Consider the following 21,351-nt stretch of genomic DNA (forward strand, 5'->3'; position numbering starts at 1 on the left):
CTGAGGAAGTCCCAGGGACTCCAGGACAGTCGGTCTGGATTTGTTCAAGGAAGATCGTGTGTAATTAATCTGACTGTCTCGGTCTGAGGCACTAACCTGTAACTGCATGTGAATTATTTGGATTTGAAGAGAGATCCCATGGCAGACTGTTTATAAACAGAAATTATGGGGTCCAGGTGAATGAAGCAAACAACCCAGAGAAGAGTAAGGCAAGGCATTTCGGGACATCAGCAATAGAGGAGAATGTGCAATAAATGAGAACGTGGTCAGTGTGGGCAGATAAATGAAGGTAGCTGGAAACACCAAAAATCTCGTTAATGGAGCAAATGGCATCATTTCCTCTGTAAGCCAAAGGGCAGAATTTCGCAGCAGGAAGCTTATGTAGGAACTGTATGAAGAATGAGTTCAGTCAGAGCTTGGGGACTGTGTGCAGTTCTGGTCACCCCATCACATGGAAGGATGGGATTGGACTGGAGAGGGTACAGAGGAGATGCTTCACCCTGTGACAGTGGAAGTGTAGTTATGAGTAAAGATTGGAACGGAGGGTGCTGATAGGAGATTAGATTGAGGTGCACATATTGTCAGGATCCTGGGTCGAAAGGGAGAGAATACCTTGCACCTGTTGGAGAGCTCAGTTATCAGTGGAAATTATTTAATGTAATTGGTTGAAATATTAGAGAATTGATGAGGAAAGTTGTTATTTAACGCAGTTTATGGTCGGGATCTGGGAGTCACACATGTAAGTGGTATAGAGGCAGAAACTCTCAAACCATTTTAAAAAGGTGCCGGGATCTGCACCTGAAGTCCTACACTGTCTGGGGAGACAGAACTAGGGCTTTAAAAAACAACATTACATCTTGTCCAATGCAGACAGTGGACAGAGTGATCTCCTCTATACTGTGCTATTTTCTGAAGTTTGCAAAGGTTACCAATATCTGATAGGATTAATATGTAGGGATGAGGGGTGAGGGCAGGGAGGAGCAGTGTGTGAATTGATTAGCATCACAATAATACTGACCCCATCCTTTATACACAATGCTACTTCACTGTGTTGTCCTGTTTATCCTTCCTGTAGAAATGGGGAAAAGTTTTTGATTATCCAGGTCTGTCTTGGTCACACTGCAGCCATATCTCCATAATCCCAGCTCAATCTGACCTGGTTCACACTATTTAACGCTACCATTTCACTGGCCTTGTTCAAAATTTCCCAGCTTCATTCTTGCCCCATTGAAGCCTGCTCTCAATCAACTAATGTTTCTCAGTCACAATTATTGCATGTCATTCTCTACAACATCCTGAACTTTACAATAAAATGATCGCTGTGCCCCAAAACCATCCTCTACCGACACTGGATCCACTTGCCCCACCTCTTTCCCAAGGACCAGATCCAATAGTACATGCTCTCTTGGGCTGGATACATACTCCTGCAGTGAGTTCTCCTCCATGTAATCCAGGAACACTTGTCCCTCGTGACCTTTCACCAACAGTATCTCTGTCTATATCTGGCAACATTACGTTTCTCAGTATAACCGATCTGTAGTATTGTCATCGCTCTCAAATGACCCTGCATATTTATTCTCTCCATCAGTTCTTTGGTTCCTGGCAGACAGACTGTACCTTACAGTGTAAGTGTACACTTGTTGTTCTGTAGCTCCAGCCAAATTCATTCTGTCCTCGGACGGATCCTCTTTTTGTGGGCGGCACGGTGGCACAGTGGTTAGCACTGCTGCCTCACAGCGCCAGAGACCTGGGTTCAATTCCCGCCTCAGGCGACTGACTGTGTGGAGTTTGCACATTCTCTCCGTGTTTGCGTGGGTTTCCTCTGGGTGCTCCGGTTTCCTCCCAGAGTCCAAATATGTGCAAGTTAGGTGAATTGGCCATGCTAAATTGCCCGTAGTGTTAGGTAAGGGGTAGATGTAGGGGTATGTGTGGGTTGCGCTTCGGCGGGGCGGTGTGGACTTGTTGGGCCGAAGGGCCTGTTTCCACAGTGTAAGTAATCTAATCTAATTTTTCTCTTGGACCTCTTAACTAACACTAATCAAAACAAATACTTCTACCTTCATCTTTTCCCTTCACTTCTATCATTTCAGAATCCCTTTTCCCCAGCACTATTAAACACCCAGTCCTGCCATTCCTTGAGCCAGCTCTCGATGATCAGTCCATCAGATTTCCACACACCAATCTGCATCTGGAACTCCCCACACTGAGTATTCACGTCCATGCAGAGTACCTCAGATTAAGGCTTTCTTTCTTACTCCATCTTCCACTGATAAACTTGTTGTAAATTAGTACCAATTGTATCTCACATTAGTTTGAGAATTCTGGTAGTCTCCTCTTCAATTCCATTTTGGATCCTAAGCACACGCCAAGTTATTTTCAATCCCTCCCAAACACCGCACAATGAACTCAGTCCCAGCTCTGTCATGTTAGCCCATCCAGCTGGTACAGCTGCTGCCTTCCCCAGAACCAGTCTCAATGTCCCAGGAATCTGAAGCCCTTCCTGCTGAATCATCATTCCAGTCACACTCTCATCTCCCTAAAACCACGAGTCCTGTTCTCACTTGGACACGGCACTTGGAGTATTCCAGGGATTGTTGCATTTGCGGACCGGCTTGCTAACCATCCACCTTGCTCCCTAATTTCTGACTCGCAGACCACTTCGCCCTTCCTACCCAGGTCATTCCTACCAACATGAACATGGCCTTTGACTGCTCACTGTTCCCCAGACGAATGTCCTGCAGACACAGTGACATTCTTAACCCCACTATCCTGGAATTACAGACACACTGACACCTTCTTCACTTTCCTGTCTCCCCTGTGACTATTGCTCCTCCTTCCTTCTCCCTCCCCACCTGTACAGTCAGGCTGCTTGTGGTGCCACAGACATGGCTCTGACTGCTCTCCCTTGAGCAGCCTACAATGTACTCAGCTTCCAAACTGGGAAACTGAATTGGGAGGGAGATACCAGGATTTTCTTGTATTCCCTCATTGTTTCTCTCTGGTTGCCTCATCCCTCGGACCCTTCCTTCTTCCAGGCTGTCATGTCTGCAGGGTAATCTGCTGTGTGTGTGTACTATCCACCTAACTCTCAGCATAACAGATGTCCCATAGAGTCTCTAGTCACTGTCTGAACTCCATGACCAAGTGTCCATCTAGGACACAAGCAGGGGCTATGACTTCCCAATGTAACAGAACACATTTTCCATCGACAAACAAGTCTTGCCATGTCTTAAAATGCAACATGTCTGGAGTAACTTAATTAATTACTTAGAATGAAGTTAGCATTCGGGAAATAACAATATGGTTAAGTCCCTTATTCAACTGGGCTTACTGAGGTTAATTTATTATATTTGCTCACAATTTCAGTTCTCCCTCTTATTTCTGTGTTCAACCCTTATTTCAGAAGTTGAAAAAAAATTATAGCAATTAACTGACTGTCGCTAATAGCGGTGCATTTATCAGCCAATGAAATTACAGCCTTTTCTGCGATGGCTCTTGCACTTTTTTCAAACTCAGTGCAGGCAGGTCCCAGCAGCAGAAGTTATCTCTGTGACTCCCAGGGACGTGTAATCCTCCAGCTCCCACTCCACTCTGCTCCCTCACAGCGTCACCGTCTCTGTGACTCCCAGGGACGTGTAATCCTTCAGCTCCCACTCCACTTTGCTCCCTCACAGGGTCACTTGTCTCTGTGACTCCCAGGCACAATTAGGCTTCGATCCTCAGTGTTGATTTATATCCTCCCACTTTGCTGCCTCTGTAACTCCCAGGTGTGAGTGAGCCTCATGCTCCTGCTCCAAGTTGCTCCCTCACATGTTCACTCCCTCTGTGACTCGGTGTTAATTTCGAGCCTCCTGCTCTGCTGTTTCTCCAACTCCAAGTCCTCGACGGCCTCAAACCTCGCTACTGATTAATATTCTCCCGCTCTGTGCTGCTCTCTCTCAGGTTCCCTCCCTTTGTGACTCCCAGGTAACGATAGGCCTCAATACTCAGCTGAAATTTATAACATTCCATTCCGTATTGCTCTCTTATATGATCGCCGTTGTGCCTGGAAAAACATTAGAAAAGGCAGGACTAGACAAAGCAGAGAGTGTTACAGTGATTGAGCGTGCTATATGGGATGGAACAGGTATTCTGGGGAACTAGGCAAACCTGCAGCAACTCAAGAACGTTACTGGAAGATACAGTGAGAGTTTCAGACATTGAAGAAGGCAAGGGAAAAGAGAGATGGTGGCTTGTGCATGACGGAGCTTTGTAGAGTCTAAGTGACTTTTTCTGAGCTGCTTACAGAGATGTGTAGACTTCAACAAATGCAAATTGAGAGCCAGCAAGTGTTGTCTGGTCCTGGAGATTTGGATGGAGACTTGGATGTGACAGAGTGAGAAGACTTGCAGTAACTGGGGGGAATATAAGCCTTTGGGGCACTGGTAATTTTCAAGGACCCCCAGGACTTGAGGTGGTGTAGAAATTGTGAGCATTCCAAATAGTGGGATTGTAGGGGCTGGAAGTCCTGAGATGGATAGGGAGGAAGAAAAGTGCCACTTTAGCAAACACAATCATTGTAATTAGAGATTTAGGAAGGGAACCTGTGCTATCAGTGATTGCAGTTATATGGAGAGTAACAGAAACTGAAGGGGTTTCACATTTAAAATGGGAGAGATTTTGGATGATCAGAAGTTTAAACAAGAATAAAGTAATTTTAGTGATCTCTAGAACAGATGGGAATGGAGGAGGTGAGATATTGTGAGGAACTGTCAGATTTATATGGCGGGGAGGATGTGAGATAAAAAAGGGAGAGGTGCATTATCTGTTTGCAGTTACAGACATGAGGAGTGTTGTAGCGCCTGCTGGAGGGTACACGGATAACAACAGTTCCAACGGCTGGTGCAGTGGCTGAGGAAGTCAGCTCACTACCACCTTCTCAGGGACAACTCCATATCACCAATAAATGCTGGCCCAGCCAACAAAGCTCATCTTCATGAATAAATGAAGGAATAAAAGATCTACAAGTAGCTCTGAGGTCACTCAGGAAGGCCCTTTCAACAGCACTTCATAAACCCGGAACCACTATACCCTGGAAAGAGAGGAACTCCAAGTGCACGGAAACACCAACATTTCCAAGGTGCCCTCCAAGCCACACTCCATCCTCCCAGCACTGAGTCTGTCCCTACACCCAAAGGACTGCAATGGGTCAGGAAGGCAGCTCCCCACCACCTTCTCCAGGGAATTACAGATGGGAAGGTAATGGGGAAACTCTGCTGTTTACAGCCAGACAGAAAAATAAATCCAGCAGTGGGTGTGAAATGACATTTCCGTTTCAGAACAACATGCTGAGCATGGAGAGAGGATTTGTCTGATTGGCACAAGACAGAGAGTGTGAAGAAAGGGGTCTTTTTCACCATGGGAACTGGTGATGGGGGGAGCACCGCAGGGGTCAGTGTTGGGACTACACTCTACACGTTATTCATTAAGAGTCGGACCAAAGGATGTGAAGGGGTACGAGAAATGGGTTTCCAAGAAAGATCGCAGGGATGAAATTTGTGTCATATGAGGAGCAGGTGAAGTCTCTGGGACTGCACTTGTTGAAGTTTCAGAGGCGGCGGCAGAATCTCATTCAAACTTACAGAAAACTGAGGGGCCTGGATGGAGTGGACGGGGGCAAGATGTTTCAACGAGCAGGAGAGACCAGAGGCCAAGAGCACAGCTTCAGAGTGAAGGGACCACCCTTTAGAATAGAGATGTGGAGGTATTTATTCAGCCAGAGGGTGATGGATCTGTGGAACTCACTGTCTCATGGGGCTGTGGATGCTAAGTGATTCAGTGTATCTTACTCAGAGATAAGCAGGTTCTGGATGAATAAAGAGATCAAGGGTTACAGGGAGTGAGAGAATGGGGTTGAGAAACAATTCATACACAATCGAATAGTGGAATAGACCTGATGGATTGAATGGTCTAATTCTACCCCTATATATGATGGTCTTATGGACTGCGCTTATTCCATAAGTTTCTAAGTGTGCAGTTAGTATTTCTGGCATATCGTTTATGATACATTCCAGCACTTTCATGATTATTGCTGTCAGCTCTTGGTTTCAGATCAACTGCAGAAAGGTTCACCAGGCTGGTCTTCAAAATGGAGGGATATTGATGAAAAGAGGTGGAGAGGTTGAACTTGCAGTCGTTAAAATTTAGAAAATGAGTCAAATTTGTTGATACACCAAAGATTCTTGTGTTCTTACAGATTCGATACTGAGACATTGTTTCACTGAGCAAGGGTCTGTAACCGGAGATGAAGGGGAATACAGTTACCAGAGAAGCTAAGAGAGAAAAGCTGGGCTGTAGAGACTGGAGGATGTTACAGAGTTCGGTGGTTTGAGATCACTGTTGGTGGTTAGAGATCAGGTGGTTGTCGGGCTGAAAGATGTCAAGTGGAGTTACAGGATTATCAGTTCTGAAGGATTTACAGAGATCAGGAGGAATATAGGGACTAGAGATTACACAGTAGTAGTTGGAGCTACAGAAATGTTCAGAGAAAGGGAGGGTTATAGGCACTGGAGAGTAGACAGATGGGGTGGTATTTGGAGCTACAGGTGTTTATAGAAAAAGGAAGGACTGGAGGGACTGAAGATTACACGGATTGGGGTGGTAGTTGGAGCTGCAGGAGTTTATAGAGACTGGGAGGATTGTTGGTGCTGGGAATTACACTGACATGGACAAGAGTGGAGGGGAGGGTTGAAGGGGCTGGATCAGTTCAAACAGCCAGGGAGAAGTGTAGGGATTGGAGGAGCCAGAGATACTGAGGGTTGTAGGGCTGCAGGAGTTCAGAGAGTTACTGAGGACTGTGAAGGCAGGTCTGCAGCATTCCCATCAGTTACACAGAGATGTGGAATGCTGTTCTGGTGGGGGTTACAAAAATCGAGAGGGTTGCAGATACTGGAAGATATTACAAAGACAGTGAGCTGTAGTATTTGAGGAGGTTACAGCAACAGGATGCGTTGAGGAGTTGGAGGCTGCTCCAGGTGTTAAACATGCTACAAAGGATCAAAACCTTACATCGATCAGGGGATTGGAAGATCTGGAGATAAAGAATGAGAATTGCAGTGACTGAAGAATATCACAGAGATGGGGAGTAACATATGAGTTAGAGGAGTTATAACATGGGATAGGCTGTATTCAATGGAGTCAGGGAAGATACAGGGAGATCTGAAGGGACTACAGGCGATCAAAAGGTCAGTGAGGCTTCTCACTGTCGGATTGGGTCAGTTTACGCAGGCATGGGGTATTTTATAGAATTGAGCTACTTACAGAGATTAGGAGAGTTGCATAGAATTGAGGAAAGAACAGAGATATGGAAGGCTGTAGTTAATGAAGACTTTTGTTGATGTCAGATGCTGAGGTTCTGGAAAGTATACGGACTGGCAAGCTGTACAATCTGTCAGAGTTTACAGAGACAGGAACAGCAATACATCCTGGAGACACAAACACAGATAGGGAGTATTACAGACACTGGAGGAAGTTTCTTCTTTAGGGATGGTTGTAGAGGAGTGTAACGTTTACACAGATAGGGATGTAAGAGCTGGAGAAGATTATGGAGATGATTAGATTGGTAGGGGGACCGGAGGAGCTTACACTGACAGGGCGGGTGATAGTGACGGGAGAATGTTACTGAGATAGTAAGTCTTATACAAACTGATCGGGAGAGTCACAAGCATTGGAGCTGGTTCCACAGATCGGTAGTTTTACAGGGTCCTGAGAGGATTACGCAGATAGGGAGGTTTGTAGGATGCCCACATTTTCAGAGTGTTTCAGGAATGGAAAAGGTTACACAGTTAAGGAGGGATGTTGGAGCTGTGGGAGTTCACAGAGACTCGGAGGTTTGAAGGGGTTGGGGCTGATTATGGATAGATGGATATATTTAGGGGCAGTAATATGGAACGCAGAGGGAGAGTTTAGATTAGATTCCCTACAGCATGGGAACAGGTACTTTGGCACAACATGTCCACACCAACTCTCCAAAGAGTAATCCACCCAGACCCACTTCTCTCCGACAATGCACCTAACACGATGGACAATTTAGCATGGCCGATTCACCTGACCTGCACATCTTTGGACTGTGGGAGGAAACTGGAACACCTGGAGGAAACTCACGCAGACACAGGGAGAAGGTGCAAACTCTACACAGGCAGACAGTCACCGAACGCTAGAATCAAACCTGGGTCCCTGGCACCATCGCTCATCACTGAACCACCGTGCTGTCCCAAATTGCAGAATTACACAAAGAGAGAGTGTTTGAGGTGCTGAGAGGACTATAGGGAGTGGACGAGCAAACAGAGATGTGGAGTGCTGTTGTGGCTTGAAAAAGGTCTGGAGGTGTTCATATCGGTAAGGAGGTCGGTAGGGTTGGGAGAAGGTTACTGTGGTCGTGTGGTGCTATAGGCCAGGAGGCAGGAGTGTGATCGGACCTGCAGAAGGTTACAGTGATATCATGTTTTCTTGGGGCTTGAGGAAAGTACACAGGTGGGTATTTTGCTTCAGGCTGGAGGATTTTACAGAGACGGGGTTACTGTAAGTATTGTGCAAAACTATAGAAATGGGAATTATTGTACTGAGTGCAGAATGAGATTACTGAGATTGGGCATGTTATCGACATTGGAGCAATTTACATACAGGGAGAGTCGTCAGCATCGGAGTAGGTTTCAAATATACAGCGGGAATATGGGAGTGGTGGAGGTTACAGAAATAGGAAAACTTCTGGGAATTACAAGCATTCACGATATTGGCACAAACAAGTTAGACCGAAAGGCATGTTTCCTTGCTGTATGACTCTATCACATGACAAGAGACAGCGTGAGGAGGGAAGATAGAACAGAAAGATCCCAGGTTTCAATACCATCTCCTTGAGGGAGGCCTGCTTTCCCCTCTGTTGAACTGATCCTCACTAAGACAGCACAGGCCTGAATTGATAACTGTCAACTTAATGTATTGCAGCAGAGATGTAAATTAACAAGACGGTGGGGTTTGAGCCTGGGACCATCATGCTCTGTGTTTACCCTTCAACACTGTATCTGTGTCATGTCTTCTGGACCAAAGTTCGATCCCTTAAATCCACTCTGCTCTGTTCACTGTGAGTTATCTTGCCTCGCTGCAGGATTTACTGAAGGCTCCAGCTCTCACTCTCCACCTCTCTGGCTGACCAACCATCTTCAGTGTGGTGATGGACGAGACAGGAATTGGGAATTCTGTTGAGTCAAAAGCATCCTGAGTATCTACAGGAGATAGAGAAACAGACAGAATGGGAAATTAGACTGATGCAGTGAGGGTTACACATGGAAAATGGCACTAAGTCCCACAGAGATCTGGAAAATCCCTGTCTCCATCCCTGGTCTGTGTTGCCTCATCTCCCTGGAGTGGAGAATTCTGTTGGCTTAGGATCTGGAGTAGCTGCAAAAGGTGCAGTCACTGGCATCAATTAGACCCTCACAGTGACAGATACCACATGGAGAGAGACTGTGTGATATCACCAGAGTGCAGGAAGGTATCAGGATCAAACCACGGTCAGGAAGAAGGTGCACTGGGATCAGTACTCAGGGATGAGGGAGCTATCAGTAGACCAGGCAATGACCTCGTGTTACTCTCACTAGACTGTTCATCCAGAATTTAACGCCGACCAGATATCCTTTCCTAATTTAATGCCAGAGTCAGGGATACACATCTAACTGCTTAATAATACCCTTTCAGTAAGCAAATCTGTTATAGGCTGCCAGTCTGGCCTACATATGAATCCAGACCCAGCGCAATGGGATCGACGCTGAAATGCCCACTGTAATGATCTGGCAAGTCACTCAGCTCTAAGGCTGGTCAGGGTGGGCATGCGATGCTGGCCAGCCAGAGACAGCAACATCCCATGAGTGAATTAAAATCAACACTGCTGGGAGCAGTGTCCTGGCCAATCATGTCAGTAGGTTTATGGACAGGGCTTTAAACTGACAGAGAGGATGCAGGGACAGGCTTCAGGTGAAAGGAGCTTTCCAAATCCAGAGAGAAAAGGTGAAGCCTCAGAACAGCATGGGAATGTGGCTGAAGACAAGCAGAAAGGAACAGGAAGGGACAGAGTTTAACTAAAACTGTACATCAATGAATTGTTTTGTGACAGGACATTGTGGGGAAGAGGAAATTATAATGTTGTTTTGATTTGGAATGGACAAAGTATCTTCATTAAGGTAATAGCCTTGTGACACAGAGATAAATGAGACTTAGTCACCAGACAGACGTGATTACAGGGTGAACAAAAGGTGGAACATAAATATTCAACAGTAAACAACCTTACAGGATCTCAGGCAGAATGGAAAAGCAAGATGGGAACCCTGACACTAATGGACAACAAAGGCATTACAGAGAAAGCACTTGGTCTCAGATTATGCAGCTGAATCAGCCTGAATGCAAATTCTGGGTGCTATGTCAAAAACACAAGCAGGAAAACAGTTTTTAAACTGGTTAAAAACAATGACTGCAGATGCTGGAAACCAGATTCTGGATTAGTGGTGCTGGAAGAGCACAGCAGTTCAGGCAGCATCCAAGTAGCTTCGAAATCGACGTTTCGGGCAAAAGCCCTTCATCAGGAATAAAGGCAGTGAGACTGAAGCTTGGAGAGATAAGCTAGAGGAAGGTGGGGGTGTGGAGAGAATAGCATAGAGCACAATGGGTGAGTGGGGGAGAGGATGAAGGTGATAGGTCAGGGAGGAAAGGGTGGAGTGGATAGGTGGAAAAGGAGTTAGGCAGGTAGGACAAGTCCGGACAAGACAAGGAGACAGTAACTGAGCTGGAAGTTTGAAACTAGGATGAGGTGGGAGAAGGGGAAATGAGGAAGCTGTTTAAGTCCACATTGATGCCCTGGGGTTGAAGTGTTCCGAGGCGGAAGATGAGGCGTTCTTCCTCCAGGCGTCTGGTGGTGAGGGAGCGGCGGTGAAGGAGGCCCAGGACCTCCATGTCCTCGGCAGAGTGGGGCGGCGAGTTGAAATGTTGGGCCACGGGGCGGTGTGATTGAGAGGTGTGGGTGTCTCGGAGATGCTGCCTTGCAGTGTTTTATTGCTCATCCCTGCATTAAACAGGAATTCATTAGAAATTGTAGCAAAGGTGGTGTGATAATTTTTGAAGACTTCAATCTTTGTCTAATCTGGGACAGACACATTGGCAAGAGTGATATTATCCGAGATCCTCCTTGAATGTTTTTGTCAGTGTTTCTTTGAATAACACATTGTGCAAATAGCTAGGGATGTAACTATCTCAGATAGACTATTGGGTGATGAAGCTGAGTGAATGAGTAATATCACACCGAGATCCTCCAAGAAATTATACCGGAATTCAAAGAGATTATGACATTTTAAAATGACCATAAAGCACACCCGAGCATCAGTAACAAAGCCCATTATATGATTTTGAGAGAGAACTGACCAAAGTAAACAGGGGAAACAGACTGAAATGTCAGTCTGTAAATGAACAGTGGAAACCATTTAGAGCCAGAGAAACCTAGAGACGTACAGCACATAAACGGACCCTTCGGTCCAAATCGGCCACGCCGACCAGATATCCTTTCCTAATCTCGTCCCATCTGCCAGCACTTGGCCCATATCCCAATAAACCGGTTTTATTCATATACCAATCCAGATGCTTTTTGAATGCTGCAATTATACCAGCCTCCACCACTTCCTCTGGCAGTACATTCCCTACATAACCACACTCTGCGTGAAAAGGTTTCCCCTTAGGTCCATTTTAAATCTTTCATCTCTCACCCTAAACCTACGCCCTCCATTTCTGGTCTCCACTACCCGAGGGAAAAGACCTTGTCTGTTTATCCTATCCATGTCCCTCATGATTTTATAAACCTCAGGAATGTCACCCCTTAGCCTCTGACGCTCCAGGGAAAACAGTCTCAGTCGTTTCAGTCTCTCCCGATCGCTCAAATCCTCCAATCCTGGCAACATCCTTGTAAAACTTTTCTGAACACTTTCAAGTGTCACAACATCCTTCCAATAGGAAAAAGATCAGAACTGCATGCAATATCCCAAAAGTGCCCTAACCAGTGTGCTGTACAGCTGCAACATGACCTCCAAACTCCAATAATCAATGCTCTAACCAATAAAGGAAAGCATACCAAACACCTTCTTCACTATCCGCTTACCGAGGTAACACTTACGGGGGCATGGGCGTGGACATGGATTGGACGGTGGGTGTGGCGGGCGGGGGGGGGCGGTGTTGAACGGGTTTGGGGACGGGCTGAGGGTGATGTCGGACGTGTCTGGGAAGTGGGGGCAGGCGGCGGGTGCAGGGTGGTGTCGGACGCTTTTGGGGGCAGGATTCGCTGTTGGGTCAGTTTGGGGGGGCGACGTTGAGAGTCAGGTGGGGGCGGTGTTGGATGGGTTTGGAGGCGAGGGGGGTGTGCTTTTGGGGTTTGGCAGGGTGTGGGGGCTCGCTCATGGCTTGCTGCTGCCTAGTCACCTGAACAGGGAGCAGACTGGACTGAAAACACCGAGCCCCAGAGGAAAGGTATTGAATCGATTAACCAAATAATCAATTATCTGAACGGAATAGTGTCCGTCCATCTTGTTCAGACAATCGGGGTTCCTCTGTAAACCATCTGGACTATACCCTAGTGTCGTGTGAGTGTTACCTTCACCCAATCAACCCCTGCTCGATCCTGCTGAATGGTCCCAATATTGGCCCAGTTCCAGTTTAAGACCTAAATCTGTCAACCCGTCTGATCTTTCTCCACAACTATGTTAAAACAAAGACAGTTGTGGTGACTGGACGCAATGTGCTCTCCGACTGATACTTCAGTCACTTGCCTGACCTGGTTGTCTGAGGAGAGGTCCAGTTTTGCACCCGCCTGAGTAGCATAGAGCCCTCTACGTCTTGGTTTAGGAAACTTTCTTGGACACATTTTACAAATGCCACACAGTGCGGGCCTTTTACCCTCTGGGTGACCCAATCAATCCAGGGACAGTTAAAATCTCCATCCAATACTACTCTATTATTTTCATAGGTACCTGCAAACTCACTATATATTTGCTCCTCTCGTCCCCGCTGGCTATTTGAGGGTCTAGAACACGATCCCAGCAGACTGACCATCCCCTCTTTGTTTCTAACTTTTAAATTTATGCCCTCATTTGATGACTGCATAACAGAATTGTCTCGATACACAGTTGTTATGTCCTTCCTAATGAAAAGGACAACTCCCCTTCCTCACTTACTTGTCCTTCTATCACGCCTGCAGTTTCTGTATCCTGGAACACTGAGCTGCCAGTCCTGCCCTTCTCTCAGCCATGTTTCGGTTATGGCTATAATACCCCAGTCCCCAGAGCTAATCCATGCTCTGAGCTCGTCTGCCTTACCAGTCAGGCCTCGTGTGTTGAAATAAATGCCCTTTAAAACCAGATGTCTTTTCCCTCCCTCGACTGTGCCCCTGGATATCCTGAATAGGTAACTTGCTCTTGAATGCTGATGTATTTCCCCTGACTTTTCGATGGTCCCTCTCTCACTCAGAGTCTCAACTCCCTGCCAAACTAGTTTAAATCCTCCTGGGTAACACGAGCTAATCTCCTCCCTGGGATACTTGTGCCCCTTTGCTTCAAGTGCAAACTATCCCCTTTGTACAGGTCCCCTCTACCCCAGAAGAGATCCCAATGACCCCTGAACTGAAAACCCTGCCCACTATACCAGCTCCTCAGCCACACATCCATCCGGCCTACCTTTCTACTTCTATCCTCACTGGCACTTGGCACTGGGGGTAATCTGAAGATCATTAAGGTCAATATCCTGCTTTTTTTAACTTCTCACCTGACTCCCTGTACTCATTTCACAGGACCCCATCCCTTTGTCTACCTCTGTCATGTGGACCAATGTTCACAATGACCTCAGGATGTTCACCCTCCCCCTTCATAATGTTCAATAACGACTCAGAGACATCCTTGATCCTGGTACCTGGGAGGCAGCACACCATCCTGTGGTCTCTTCTGGAGCCACACAGTCTCCTGTCTGTCCCCCTCACAACTGAGCCTCCTATCAGTATCACGATCATTACAGAGGATCTGGCAAACAGAGACAGGGAGGAACTCCCTGCAGTTGGGTCCATGTTAGGAAAGTGGAGTATTTTAAAATGATGCAGTGAGACCGCAGGGGCAGCGTGCTCCTTGAAGAGTGAATAATAAAGGCAGCAAGTCCAGGGAATACTGATCAAGTGATATCGTGAGTTTGATAAAGAAAATACAGTGCAATAAAATCAGGTGAAGCCCTTCACAAGTATAGAGAGTGCAAGGGGATTGTGGAAAATGAGGGACAAACAATGGTCATGAAATATATTTGGCAGATACAATTGTGGAAAAGCCACAGGTAATTTATCAGCATCGTGAGAGTCAGAGGATTCCCAACGAAAGAGTGAGGCCTGTGAGAAACCAAAGGGACAATCTGTGCATAGAGCCAGAGGAAGCAGGTGAGGTCTTCAATGAATACTTCCCATCTGTATTCACACAGGAGAAAGACATTATTGCCGGGGATTTCATTTGGGATGCTGAGGTTCCAGAATATGTTAAGATCAATAAGGAGGAGGTATTAAATGTTTTCACAGGCATAAAGGTGGAGAAATCCCCAGTGCCCAGGGAAATGTATCCCAGGCTGCTATGTCATTCAGAAAAGGACATCTGCCCACCCTCACGTGGTCTGCACGACATAGCCACAGCAAAGTATTTGCCTCCCAATTACCATCTTCAAAGGCCAAGCAAGTGACTCAGTTCAAGGGCAGCTAGGACTGGGCAAGAAAGGCTGGTCAGCCAGAGACACCCACATCCCATACCTGATTTAATACATAATCCATTAGGATGGTCCCACTGGAACCATGCTGGGAGCAGTGTCCTGGCCGATCATGTCAGTAGGTTTATGGACAGGGCTTTAAACTGAGAGGGAGGATGCTGGGACAGGGTTCAAGTGAAAGGAACTTTCCAAATCCAAAGAGAAAAGGTGAAGCAATGGAACAGCATGGGGATGTGGCTGAAGGCAATCAGAAAGGAACAGGAAGGGACAGAGTTTAACTAAAATTGTACATCAGCAAAAAGATTTGTGACAGAAAATTGTGGGAAAGAGTAAGTTATGTTTTCTTAATGGACAACATCACTGTAATAAGGTCGATGGATTTGTGACACAGAGATAAAAGAGATTTAGACACCAGGGAGACATGGATACAGGGTGAACAAAAATATTCAATGGTTCACAATCTTGCGGAAACTCAGGAAAAATGGGTAACACTAAAAAATAATGGATAACAAAGGCATTACAGAGAAAGCATTTGGCTGCAGATCATGAAGTAGTGTCAGTCTGAATGTAATTACTACTTGCCAAGGACACAAGCAGCACAGCAGTTTTAGCCACTGAACAGTATGCCATTGCTCATCATTGCATTACACAGGGACTCGTTGCAATTTTTTTAACAAAAGCATTTTGATAATTTTGGAAAACTTCAATACTTGTATAGTCTGTGACAATCACACGGTCAACATTGATATTGGAAGAGGAGTTCGGTTAATTTTTTTTTCAGTGTTTCTTTGAAAAACACATTGTGCAACTGTTAAGGGACATAACTATCGCAGAGCGACCGTGTAATGAAACTTAGTGAATGAGTAATGTCACCGGGAGAGATCCTTCGGGAAATTGTGATAAAGTGCAGTTTATAGAAATATAAAGTTTTAAAGTGATTTAAAGAAAGGACAAGCTACAACTAGAAACAAAAATAGCCAATTACATGTGTGTGAGAGGAGAACTGACCAAGGTAAACAGGCTAAACAGACTGGAACATGTGTCTGTAAATGGACAGTGGAAATCATTTGAAGGAACAGTGTAAAACACTCAACAGAAGGACATTCCACTGAAACAGTAAAAACCTCAGCAAGAAATCCCCACTGGTCCCGCACACAGGACAAAAGGGACCATACTAGATTATGAGGCTGAGAAGATCCCCAAAAAGTACTTGAAATCCTGAAGTGATAGAGTGTTTTAGGAGTAAATGTTAAATAGATTGCAAAGGGTATGCTAGAAGGAGGAGGGCAGTGGGAAGGGGAGCCATGGTCAGGGTTTATTGACACAATGGGAACAGGGAGAGGTGAAGGTGCTGGAGGTGGTGAGAGTGTTACAGAGAGGGGTCAGGGTCTGAACGGTGTTACAAAGCCAAGATGGATTGCTGCAGCTGGATGTGTTTACAGAGGTAGGGAGGGATAGATGGATTTTTATTTATTCATTCCTGGGATGTGGGTGTCACTGCCTGGGCTAACATTCTTTGACCCAACTGCTAATTACCCAGAGGGTAGCTCAGAGTAAGCCATATTGCTGTGGGTCTGGAGTCAAATGTTGGCCAGACCAGGTTAGAATATTTAATGCCCTTCCTTAAAGGAAGTAAGTGACTTGAGGAGTTCTTCCCACTGATCAACAATGTTTTAATGGTGGCCCCACCAATGCCTTCTACAGATACAACATGACATCCCAACTCTTACTCTTAATGCTCTCCCCAATGAAGGTAACCACCTCAAACGCCTGCTTCACCAGCCTGTCTACCTGTGACACCACATTCAAAGAACTGTCTACCTGGGTCACTGGATCTCTGACTAAAAACACTACCCAGGGCCTGAACATTAACTGTACAAGTCCCACCCTGGTTTGTTTCACCAAAATGGAACACCTCACCTTTATCTAATTAAACTCCATCTGCTATTCTTCAGCCCACTATCCCAGCAGTACTGTCCATCCTGTTGTATCATAGATAACCTTCTCCACTGTCCAGTTTACCACCAATTTCAGTGTCACCCAAACACCTTACTTAGCAGGAAACCAATATTCCCAACCAAACCATTTATCCAAATGACAAACAACAGTGGGCCCACTCCACCGCTGGTCACATGTCTCCAGTCAGAAAAACAACAGGTCTCCCATCACCCTCTGTCTACAACCATCAAGGAAATTTTGTATCCAGTTCACTAGCTCCTCCTGAATGCCATATCCTTTTTCACTGATCTGAGCTTATTACCCAGTTTACCAGACAGAATACAGAACGCAGAACAGTTCAGCCCATGACCCTTCGGCCATGATGCTATGCCAACCTTTTATCCGACTGTAAAATCAAACTAGCCTACATACCCTTCATTTTACTACTATTCATGTGTCTGTTCAAGAGTCTATTAGATGTCCCGAATGTGTCTAATTTTACTAGAACCATTGACAGTCCATCCAACCACCTACCATCTCGATCCTCTTATCCATCTTCCAATCACCTTAAAATTATGCCGCCTTGTAACAGCCATTTATGCCATAGGAGAAAAAGTTTCTCACTATTCCCTCTCTCTGTGTGATTCTCATCATCTTGTTCACCTCTACCCAGGTCGCCCCACCTCCTTCCTCTCTCCCATGAGAAAAGCCTTATCTCCCTCAAACTTTCTCCATAAGAAATGCCCTCCATTCCAGGCAGCATCCTGGTATATCTCCAGTGTACGCTATCTAAAACTTGCACACCCTTCCTGTAAAGATGGGATGAGAACTGAACACAATATTCCAAGTGTGGTCTCACCAGGTCGCTATAAAGATGCAGTAAAACCTCACGGCTCTTGAAATCAATCCCCTTGCTAAGAAAGGCCAACACAACATATGACTTTTTAGCAACCCTATCAATATGCGTGGCGATTTTGAGGGATCTATGGACATGGACGCCATGATCTCTCTGTTCCTCCACAATGCCAAGTATTTTGCCTTTTAACGCTGTATTCTATATTCAGGTTTGACCTTCCAGAATGAATCACTTCACACTTTTCCAGATTGAACTCCATTTGCCACTTCCAGCCCAGCTCGGCGTCCTGTCAATGTCCCATTACAACCTACAACAGCCCTCCACATTACCCACCATTCCACCAACCTTCATGTTATTGGCAAACTTACTAACCCACTCTCCAACATCCACATCCAACTCATTTGCAAAAATCACAGAGAGCAGAGTCCCAGAGCCGATTGATACAGAACCCCACTGGTCACTGAGCTCCAGGCTCAATACTGTCCATCTACTGCCACCCTCTGTCTTCTCTGGGCCATCCAATCCTGTATCCAGACAGACAGATTTCCCTGTATCCCAATCATCCTTCTTTTCTGAATGAGCCATCAACGTATTCTGTCATATCCTCAAAGAATTCAATAAGGTTTTGTGAGGCATGACCTGACCCCTTACAAACCCATACTGACTGTCACTAAATTAACTATGGTTTTCCAAGTAGTCATAATTCCTTTCTTTAGAGTCCTCGCCAATAATCTGCACCACACAAACATCAGACCAAATCTGTAATTTCCAGAATTCTACCTCCGTAATATGGTCCAGACGCTACAAATCTTCTCTCCTCTGCCATGTTCCCCAGAAGGGCACTGGAGGGTGGTGGGGATTACAGAGATAGAGAGGAATATCAGGACAGGAGGATTTTGCAGACAGTAGGAGGTTTCAGTAATTGCGAGGTTTCATGGTGATGAAGGCATTTGAGGAGGGAGGGAGGGAGGATTGTAGGGAAATGAGAGGTTTCACAGTTTAGGTGTTTTGTTAGAGCTGCAAGTGGTTACTGAGTTCGGGAGGTTTAAGCACTGGTGGATATTCCATGAACATGTGGTTTTGATTGCAATGGCAGGAAGAGGATTCAGGAAGCTGGAGAGTATGGGGTCTGAACGAGGTTACACAAATGGGAAGAGTGGTCAGGAGTGGAGGTGTTTACAGAGACAGCAATGGTCTGATCTGGAGCAGAGGACCCAGATTGGGAGGGATGTGGGGACTGGAGGTGGTTTCACAGAGAGGGAGGACCATAGAGCCACAGGAGGTTACAGAAATGTGGAGAGCTGTAGGGCTGACAGGGGTTCATGGAGATGGGAATGTTGGGAGGGATAGAGAAGGTTACAGGGATAAGGATGTTTGTAGGACAGGGCTGGATTACACAGACAGGGACTGTTTTAGTGAGCTGAGCAGATTACAGAGATAAAGAGGTTTGTATCATCTGGTGAAACAAACAGGGATATGGAGGGTCATCGTGACTGAAGATGTTTATAGAGATAGGAAGGCTTAGGTTCTCGGGGTTATTTAGACATGGAGGCTGTGGAATCTGGATTCTTTTTTGAGAGATTGGGTAGCAAGTTTGGTTGGAGACATTTTCACAGATAAGGGAGCATAGCACAAATAGAAGGAAGTTCCTGCAGTAGGGAGGGTTTGAGTGGAGAGTGATGTTTACACAGATGGGGGTAAGAGCTGGAGAAGGTTATGGAGATGAGTAAATGTTTGGAGATACAGGAGAAGCTTACATTGACAGGGTGGGTGATCGTGACGGGAGGATGTTACATTGTTCATGAGTCTTGTAGGAACAAGATCAGGAGAGGCACAGGCATTGGAGTGGGATCTACAGATCGGGAGTGTTGCAGGGACCTAAGAAGATAACACAGATAGAGATGGTGGTAGGGTCTCCACAGACTGATGGCGTTTTAGGGACTGGAAGAGGTTATGTAAGAGCTGCAGGAGCTTATGGAGAGTTGAAGAGTTGGAGCAGTTCACAGAGGAAGGGTTCTCCCACAGGAGTAGGTCACAGATAGTGAGGGTTGTGTGGCCGGAGAAAGTTAAAGAGAGGGGAGTTTTCGGGACTGGTAGATAGTAGACTGACAGGGACAGTTGAAGAGACTGTAGCAAAAATGCATGGAGAAGGTTACACAGATAGGGAGGTGAGTAGGGACTGAAGGTGAATACACAGGCATGGAGGGTTGTATTGTTAGACGGAGCTGAGAGGGATAGGGACTGGTGTACGGATTTACACAGATTGGGAAGGTTGTGTTGTTGGAGAAGGTTACACTGATACAGACAGTGTTAAAGAGTGTTGAATGGACTACAGAGGAGCTCAGAGAGAATGTATTATGGGGAGTGGAGGAGATTACAGACACAGAGATGGCTGTCGATTTGAACAGATCTTCTACAGATCCTCAGTGCTGTAAGGCTGAAGGGAGGTTACAATAATAAGGGTTACCTACACTTAATGACTTTTTTGATATAGAAAAAGTCTCAGAACGGGACTGTCAAAAGGAAGTACAGACAGTCCAGATGAGTTGACAGAGATATAAATGTTTTTGGGGCTTTCAGGATGGGACAGTGATTGGGAGTGATGTAACAAATGGCAATATTTATAGAGAAGGTTCTAAAAGCAGGAGGAGGTGACAGTCATATCGATCGTGGTAAGGACTGGAGAAGCTGACATCGCCAAGGAGTGTTTTAGAAACTGTTGGAGATTACACATATAAGGAGAGTATTGGGGATGAGGCAAGGTTCAAGAGACAGGGATGGTTTACAGGACTGGACAATAACCTGAATAGAATCTTCACACAGTGTGGAAACAGGCCATTCGGCCCAACAAGTCCAAAACAACCTCTCTAAAGAGCATCCTAACCAGACCCATCCCTCTCCCTGTCCAATAAACCCTGCATTCCTCATGGTGAACTCACCTAAACCACACTTGCCTGAATACTACAGTCAATTTATGACGGCCCATCCACGTATCGTGCAAATGTTGGACTGTGGCAGGAAACCAGAGCACCTGGAAGCAACCCACACAGTCTGGGGGAGAACATGCAAAGTCCACACAGACAGTCGGCCAAGGCTGGTATTGAAGCCAGATTCCAGTCACAGTGAGGCTGATTATACAGAGCACTCCAGAGATTGGACAATTTCACAAAGTTCACAAGGGTTTATTAGAACAGGAGGAAAATATATAAAGGAACATTAGAAGCTTACATAGATGGTGTCCATGAGAGGGACTGGAGGAGGTTAACGCAATAGGGAGGGTTGTGCATTCTCTCGACAATTAGAGGTAGGGACGGTTGGGGAGACTGGATGAAGTTAGTCATACTCAGAGTTGTACACACTCTGAGTAATGGCAGATGGAGTTTACTTCTGATCACTGTGAGGTAATGCACTGTGGGAAGTCTCATAACCGAAGGATATACATCATGAAGGGTAGGACCTCCTGGAGAACTGAGTAACACCAGGACCTTGGTGGGCAAGTCCCTGGATGTCTGAAGGTGTCAGCACAGGTTGACAGGGTGGGGAAGGCACCTGAACTGGGAGGAGGGGGACCCACATCCTGATGGGGCAAATTGTTAGAGCTGCTTGAGAGGATATAATCTAATCTGGCAGGGTGTTGCACCTTAAACAGTGATAAGGCCAGAAAGAAGATTGAGGTTGGTGCACAAGTTAAAGACAGCAATTTCAGCAGACAAGGCAGGCAAGACCATAGCAGGAAATGGGGGAGGGGGAACTGATGATTA

General features: G+C 45.9%; 1 long non-coding RNA gene across 2 annotated transcripts in view; it reads right to left on the reverse strand.

The window, feature by feature from the left end:
• Window positions 1-8,984: 8,984 nt before the first annotated feature.
• LOC140471425 (uncharacterized) overlaps window positions 8,985-21,351 on the reverse strand; it is a 69,602-nt gene continuing 57,235 nt past the window's right edge. For both annotated transcript variants that reach the window (XR_011957033.1, XR_011957032.1), the window contains one exon: window positions 8,985-9,260. This is a non-coding gene — a long non-coding RNA (uncharacterized lncRNA). The remainder of the gene's footprint in view (window positions 9,261-21,351) is intronic.

This window comes from Chiloscyllium punctatum, unplaced genomic scaffold (genome assembly GCF_047496795.1).
Source record: "Chiloscyllium punctatum isolate Juve2018m unplaced genomic scaffold, sChiPun1.3 scaffold_84, whole genome shotgun sequence".
NCBI classification, from domain to species: Eukaryota; Metazoa; Chordata; class Chondrichthyes; order Orectolobiformes; family Hemiscylliidae; genus Chiloscyllium; species Chiloscyllium punctatum.